General features: G+C 44.4%; 1 non-coding gene across 1 annotated transcript; it reads right to left on the bottom strand.

Moving 5' to 3' along the window:
• Nucleotides 1–2,054: 2,054 nt before the first annotated feature.
• Nucleotides 2,055–2,252, bottom strand: LOC120996710. Its single transcript, XR_005777846.1, has one exon. It is a non-coding gene; the product is annotated as a U2 spliceosomal RNA (small nuclear RNA).
• Between the last annotated feature and the right edge of the window lie 5,574 nt (nucleotides 2,253–7,826).

Genomic DNA, 7,826 nt, shown 5'->3' with positions numbered 1-7,826 from the left:
CAGAGGCCACTATTAAAGAGGCAGCTGCTGTGGAGGTCACTGTTAAAGGGGCGGGCACTGTGGAGGTCACTGTTAAGGGGCAGACACTGTGGAGGTCACTGTTAAGGGGGCAGGGGCAACTGTTAAAGGGGCAACTGCTGTGGAGGTCACTGTTAAGGCAGCAGGGTATTGTGAGGGGACGGTTAAGGGAGCGGGGTACTGTGGAGGTCACTGTTAAGGAAACGGGGTACTGTCGTGGTCACTGTTAAAGGGGTTGTCTGAGTTATGAAAAAAAAATATATAGCACTGAAAATCTGATGGGCAGCAATATATAACTAAGCTAAGCAAGTTTTATGGAAAAATAAATAAATAATACATTTCCTCATTTCCCTGGTTCTTTTCTGGCCCTTTGTTTACATGCAATAAAAACAATCTCTGCCCCTGGATACAAGAGCTGCCCTGAGTGACATGTCTGCCTGCTGGGAGACTCTGCAGCATGTTGTATGTGTAGGACTACAAGTCCCAGCTGTATAATGACACTGCTAAGGGAGTGAATATAAGAGCTGCCCTGAGTGACATGTCTGCCTGCTGGGAGACTCTGCAGCATGTTGTATGTGTAGGACTACAAGTCCCACTTGTATAATGACACTGCTAAGGGGGTGAATACAAGAGCTGCCCTGAGTGACATGTCTGCCTGCTGGGAGTGCAGAGTCCCACTCAGGACACGTGGGAACTGCAAAATTACTGTAAAACTGCATTACTGTGTTGCGTGTCATTCTGCATTACATCACTTGTATCTCTGTTCATAGGCTGGTTAGGTGTGTTTTATACATCCCACCACTAGAGGGGGATAGCACTTAGTCTATATAAATACCTTAGTCAGGCCTAGTGTGGGGGGTTAGTTGTTGTGGTTGCTAGTAAAGTGATTCAGTTCAGTTGAGACTCCACATCACAGAGTAGTGAGTGAAGTCAGAAGCAGCTATGTGGTAGTGCCAAGGTGTGAGGACCAGGAGAGCGTTTTCTGTGTCCACTCCAGTCCTCAAAGACTCATCTGATCTGCTGTAAGGACAGCGTCCTGACAGCACCCCAAAAAAACCTTTTTAGGGCTAGTACATCAGATAATGGATAATTTTGCATAGAAAAAACATTAATTTTCTTTGTGATCATCTAAGGTGATCATTAAAGCCTACTAGGCCAACAATGGGCCCACACTGCAGAATCATTGTTTTCTGGGTCACTTAACTGTCGTTGAACTACCTCAGCATGACCATAGGCTTTGAAAGACCGCCATCGCCTGCAAGCTCCCAAACGTGCGCACGAGCACAGTCATCACTACACCAAGATTGACGCATAGAGGAATAAAATTTATGTCATGTGTGTCAACTATTGACAACTCTTTGCGGTTGTCTAAAATCTATTCATAGAAACATAGAAACATAGAATGTGTCGGCAGATAAGAACCATTTGGCCCATCTAGTCTGCCCAATATACTAAATACTATGGATAGCCCCTGGCCCTATCTTATATGAAGGATGGCCTTATGCCTATCCCATGCATGCTTAAACTCCTCCACTGTATTTGCAGCTACCACTTCTGCAGGAAGGCTATTCCATGCATCCACTACTCTCTCAGTAAGTAATACTTCCTGATATTACTTTTAAACCTTTGCCCCTCTAATTTAAAACTATGTCCTCTTGTAGCAGTTTTTCTTCTTTTAAATATTCTCTCCTCTTTTACCTTGTTGATTCCCTTTATGTATTTAAAAGTTTCTATCATATCCCCTCTGTCTCGTCTTTCTTCCAAGCTATACATGTTAAGGTCCTTTAATCTTTCCTGGTAAGTTTTATCCTATTCGATAAACGTCCCCTGATAGGGGACGTAACAGGGATTAAACTGATAAGAATAGTACTACTTAACACACCACTCATATAGGGTGGCACAGTACATTGCACGGCGCATGTGCCGTGCCCCAAATTGGAAGTAAGAGGACCAACCAAGCATCTTTTTCCATCTCCCGGTTCCTAAAATCTATTCCATACACCAGCCCCTGATAGGAATAGTACTACTTAACATACCACTCATATAGGGTAGCACAGTACATTGCGCACGCGCAGTGCCCCAAATTGGAAGTAAGAGGACCGACCAACCATCTTTTTCCATCTCCCGGTTCCTAAAATCTATTCCATACACCGGCCCCTGATAGGGGACTTACCAGGGATTAAACTGGTAAGAACAGATTATAATATATTTTTTTTATATAAAAAAAAAAAAAAAGAAAAAAAGAGGACAACCTCTGCGGAGCTAGGTATTTTTTGGCCATGTTACTGAACACTCATGCACAATGGCTGTAGGCTCATGCGTCCTTTTGCGGAGGTGACAAACCTGGTCAGTCAAACCCAAGGCAACATCATCAACCTCATCCCATATGCGTTTTTTCTGCAGAGTGCTGGATCAGGCTGTAGATGAGCATGAAGAGGAAGAGTTGTGGTCACCATCACCACCAGAAGCAGCCTTGTCATCGTCGATTGCAGAGAGAGGATTCTGAAAAAGAGGAGTCAGAGGAGGCGTCCCAGGGGGCTTGTTGTCACCTTTCGGGGACCCTTGGTGTTGTACGTTGCTGGGTGGAGGAAGAGACCTTCAATGACGTCAGTGAGGACAAGGAACGGGACATGGCTAGCTTGGTATCCAACCTTGTGCAAATGGACTGTTTGCGGTGCGTTAAACGGGTAGTTTGGTCTGTCACTGAAGCAGGCGTAACCTTTACACTACCTGATCGATACAACATCATACCTGATGTTTTAAAGCACGTTATTCCAAACAATTTAGGAATGTTAGGTGATTTATGCCCTTTTGTCACAGATAATGTTGCAAATAGCTGGAAGTTAAGGATAAACATCCGACTGGCTTGATCCCAAACTAAGGAGCATAAAGGTGACCCCTATAAAACCCTAAGAGCTCACCCTGACTGCTAAGCCCATACAAGGGTCTCAGAGGTAGACGATTGCATGCCCTCGTACCTAGACTGTGTGACACCTGAAAACCCTATACTAGTGAGGGGACACGACCACCAGCTCCCTGCACTTAATACGGAGGGAGTCAGGGTCACCTAAAATCAAGCCAGCAAGGAAACACAATACATGAAAGGACTTATCTGAACAAGCAGTAACAGAAATCTCCAGCAGTGAACACTCCAATCCAGGAAGTAGTATAAACCGCAAAGTGAGGCAGTATGGGAGGGGATATATAGGGAGGCAATTAGTGTAAATAAGTGACAGCTGGGAGAAGGAAAGGAGATGACAAAGTGAAACCAAAACAAAGAACATCATGCAAGAGGTACAGAAGAACGTCTGCCAGACCTCCTCAGAGAGCTGGTGGTGACACCTTTATGGATTTAAACCAGACTCTGCGTCAACTACGTAATTTTCCATGGGAGTTTTGCCATGGATCCCCCTCCGGCATGCCACAGTCCAGGTGTTAGTCCCCTTGAAACAACTTTTCTATCACTATTGTGGCCAGAAATAGTCCCTGTGGGTTTTAAAATTTGCCTGCCTATTTTAGTCTATGGCAGTTCGCCCGTTCGCGAACACTTGCGGAAGTTCGCGTTCGCCAACGGAAAATTTTATGTTCGCGACATCTCTATTCATTAGTATAGCCTTAGAGAACAGGAGGCCAGGCCCCAGGGAGTGGTGAATATGCGCTTTACCTTCACTGCTCCTTGGACCTCTTCTGCTGATGCCAACAGCGTTGCGATGTAGTGCGTGTAGGCGTCCACTATAACCTGACGCCACGTCAGCATGTAGTGCAGCGCTGGCAACCATCCTGCCCCAAGTGTCCTTTTTGATATAACCAAAATATGGTCACCCTAGTTTCCACTTTAACTGTACATATGCTTTGAAGCAAAGTGAACTATCCTTGGCTCATCTCTATTAAATTTCAACTTCTGTATTTAGGCATACCTCCCAACCACTACATCCGGCGGGACAGTCCCGGATTGCAGTGGCTGTCCCGTTACGGGGGAGGTATGTCCTACTTTCTGGCAGCTGTCTCTGCATCCATAGAAAGCAGAGACAGTTGCCTGTATTATGATGAAGCAGAGAGACTGCTTCCTGCCTTCCTGCTTCATCATCCCTCCCTCTGTCGGCTATCCACACCTCTTGTCTGTGCGGGGGGGGGGGGGGGGGGGGGGGGGGGGGGGGGGGGGGGGGGGGCAGGGCCAGCCGACAGTCAGCCTTGGCTCCACCTCCTTCACAGACTGTAGCAGCTGATGTCCTGCTGCTGCTAGGAAGAAGGTAAGTATGTGGTGTTTATTTTTTTAACTTTGTTAGGGACACAATGTGGGCATATTACTGGGGTGCACAATGTGGGCTTATTACTGGGGGGCACAATGTGGGCATATTACTGGGGGGCACAATGTGGGCATATTACTGGGGGGCACAATGTGGGCATATTACTGGGGGGCACAATGTGGGCATATTACTGGGGGGCACAATGTGGGCATATTACTGGGGGGCACAATGTGGGCATATTACTGGGGGGCACAATGTGGGCCTATTACTGGGGGGCACAATGTGGGCCTATTACTGGGGGGCACAATGTGGGCCTATTACTGGGGGGCACAATGTGGGCCTATTACTGGGGGGCACAATGTGGGCCTATTACTGGAGGCATAATGTGGGCCTATTACTGGAGGCACAATGTGGGCGTATTACTGGAGGCACAATGTGGGCATATTACTGGAGGCACAATGTGGGCATATTACTGGAGGCACAATGTGGGCATATTACTGGAGGCACAATGTGGGCATATTACTGGAGGCACAATGTGGGAACATAACTGGGCATATTACTGGGGGCACAGATTGGTATAATTTTGTGAAGACCCAATGTGGGCAAAAAAATTGTGTAGTGGCATAAAGGGGGAATAATTACTATGTGGGGGCATTAAGGGGACTGGGTGGGATTTGATGTATAGTTATGTTTTTGGTGGAATTAGAGGCGTGGCCTAGTGCAGAAAAAAATATGTCCCTCTTTGTTTGTTTATAAAGTTGGGAGGTATGATTTAGGTAATCTCACAATGGCTGGCATCACATTGACATGTTTAGAAAGCTAAATCCCAGGTGCATAACAGCATGCTGGTCATTTAGAGGCTCCACATCAACTGAAATGTTCCATTTAACCACCTGTTTTGCCAGAGTCCAGATCCATTAGTGAGAAAAGTAGCTAAATGGAGGGGGAGGGCTGCTTTAGATGCTGCTACCTCCTGAATGACAATACCAGAATGACAGCAATATGTTCAGGACAGGGGAAGATATCACTGATAGAAATCGGGATGCTGTGAATGCAGCTAAAAGTGAAAGTAAAAATTAGGTTTTACCTGTGATTATTCCCAACTTGATTTCTAACAGTGATTTCTCCTCTGTTGCTTGGGCTAATGCTAATGCCATTCAGGAGATCGCAGCATATAAAGCAGCTCTTCCCCCTCCAGTTAGCTACTTTTCCCACTGCCTGAGCTGGACTCTGGCAAAACAGGTGGTTAAAGGGGTTTTCCAGAATTTTTATACGGATAGATCATCTATATGAGATCTGTGGGGGTCTGACTCCCAGCACTCCTGGAGATCATCTACTTGAACTTCTGTGAGTGCCGTGGCCTGCTCACAGCTTGCCAAACACAGCGTCATCCTAGACCATGTGACCAATGAACATGATGTCACTGGCCTATCAAGAAGCAACAGCACTCACCAGAGAAAAGGCAATCATTCTCAAAATCCGTGAAAATCCCTTTAAGTCTTGGAAGTTGACAATTTCAAAATGTAAACCTCTAGCACGTAGGTATTGCTGCATGTCTGATTATAGCACTGAGTAATCTCCTTGTGGAATCTGCATTATCTGGCATGTCATCATAGATATACACACAGACTACATAGTGCTGATGACTCAGTGAGTCTGCATGTAGATACAGAGGAGGAACTGGAGCTAAAAAGAGTAAACATCACATTATTATGGACATGGTATAGTCCAGCGAAACAAGGAAATCTGCGCCCATCGATGTCTATTACATTCATAGGGTATTAAGTCACAGTTATAAAGCAAGAATCTGTTCTTTTAACTCTTTGTGCTTCTACCTATTTCATGTAGACAACATATGCACAAGCTTTATTAATTTCTTCACTGAAAGGTATCAACACTTTATAATGAGGGCACTGATTGTGTGTGTCTGTCTGGTTCTCGTTCATGACAGCTATACATACCTTTTACTGCCCTGGAGCCAACTCCTTAGAGTTAGGAGAGTGGTTTCAGGTGATCAGATTTTTGATGCTCAAGTTGAGGAAATATGTCACAAATTTATTGTTAGAGGTTATCCTCGGAGGTTGTTGCAGAGATCGAGCAAAAAGGTTAAGGATGTTGAAAGAGAAACCATACTGCAGACTAAACAAATTATCAAACAAGATGTACGGAGGATTCCATTTGTATCTACGTTTTGGGAGAGTTTGGAATACCTCCGTTGATGGCTTACAGGAGGAATACCAATTTACGTGATAGGCTGGTTAAAGCGGATATTGGGGGTAAACAGCTAGAGAGACAAAAATACTTGGCCCCGAGGAAGATGGGGAATTTCCCCTGTTTGAACTGTTGGAACTGCAGCAATATGATCAAAGGTGACCCTTTCAATCATCCTTATACAGGGTATGTATATAAAATTAAGAACTATTATGCATGCAGGTCATCTACATGACACAGTGCCCGTGTAGCCTGATCTATGTGGGTGAGACCACTATGGAAGTAAGAGAAAGAATAAATGAACACAAGAGTATGATCAGAAAAAAAACCATGTGGGATAAACCGGTTGCTAAACCTTTTATTGAAAAAGGCCATTCGATTAATCAGTTAAGGTATAGGGTAATTGACAATGTGGGTCAACTGAGGAGAGGAGGGAACAAAGATATGGTATTGAGGAAGAATGAATAGGGATGGATTTATAATTTGAGATAATGTTCAATCCATGGGGTTGTAATGAATTTTAATGTAAGTGGAATTGAATAATGTCTATATGTCTAATCTAGTGCCAGTATGATAAAGTTGTTTTTAATATTTAGTCTAGTTGAGTTCATATATATTTTTTTAATGACAGGTGGAATACTGCCATGGGTGTTTTACATCATGAATAAAGAAGCTATATTGAAAAAAGCCCGGGATAAGGCAATATATAATAGTCATCTTTTCCTATAATAACACTACTCCCTTGAGCTGTCATTTTATTACTATACAACACAATGACTGATGTAATCAGTCAGTGTTTGTGCCGCATGGTGGGGCGTTTCCTTGGATGTAGGACGCTTCCTTGATAGGGAGGAGTGTGCTGACACGTAGGGAGGTGTGTCAGGTTAGGAATGATGTGTATGGGCGCTCACATTACAGAATTACATTCACGTTATGAGTCACGTGATCGGAACTTGTCACATGTCCAATAGAGGTGGAGAAAGCACTTGGGCATGCGCATTGGCGTCAAGGGAACGCTGAGATGTTGTAAAGGGGGAATATTAATCACCAATATTTATGCAAATATCGAGAATTAATATTCATAAATAGGAGCCCTCTAGTGATAATTCCGCCTATTTATGCCTTTATATTTTAACAATACTTTCACTATGCTCTACACTGATCGCTAATGCTAGCTGCATGCGCCTTACTAACTCGCTACCGCTAACAAGTACACGCTACACAAAAGGGTACAAATATAACGGTATTTATTACACCACGCAATACACTAACAATACACTACGCACGCAGTACACTACGCACGCAGTACACTACGCACGCAGTACACTACGCACGCAGTACACTACAATA

The sequence above is a fragment of the Bufo bufo genome, chromosome 3 (assembly GCF_905171765.1).
Source record: "Bufo bufo chromosome 3, aBufBuf1.1, whole genome shotgun sequence".
NCBI lineage: Eukaryota > Metazoa > Chordata > Amphibia > Anura > Bufonidae > Bufo > Bufo bufo.
The sequence above is the reverse complement of the archived record's forward strand: the minus strand, read 5'-3'. Positions and strand labels throughout refer to the sequence as shown.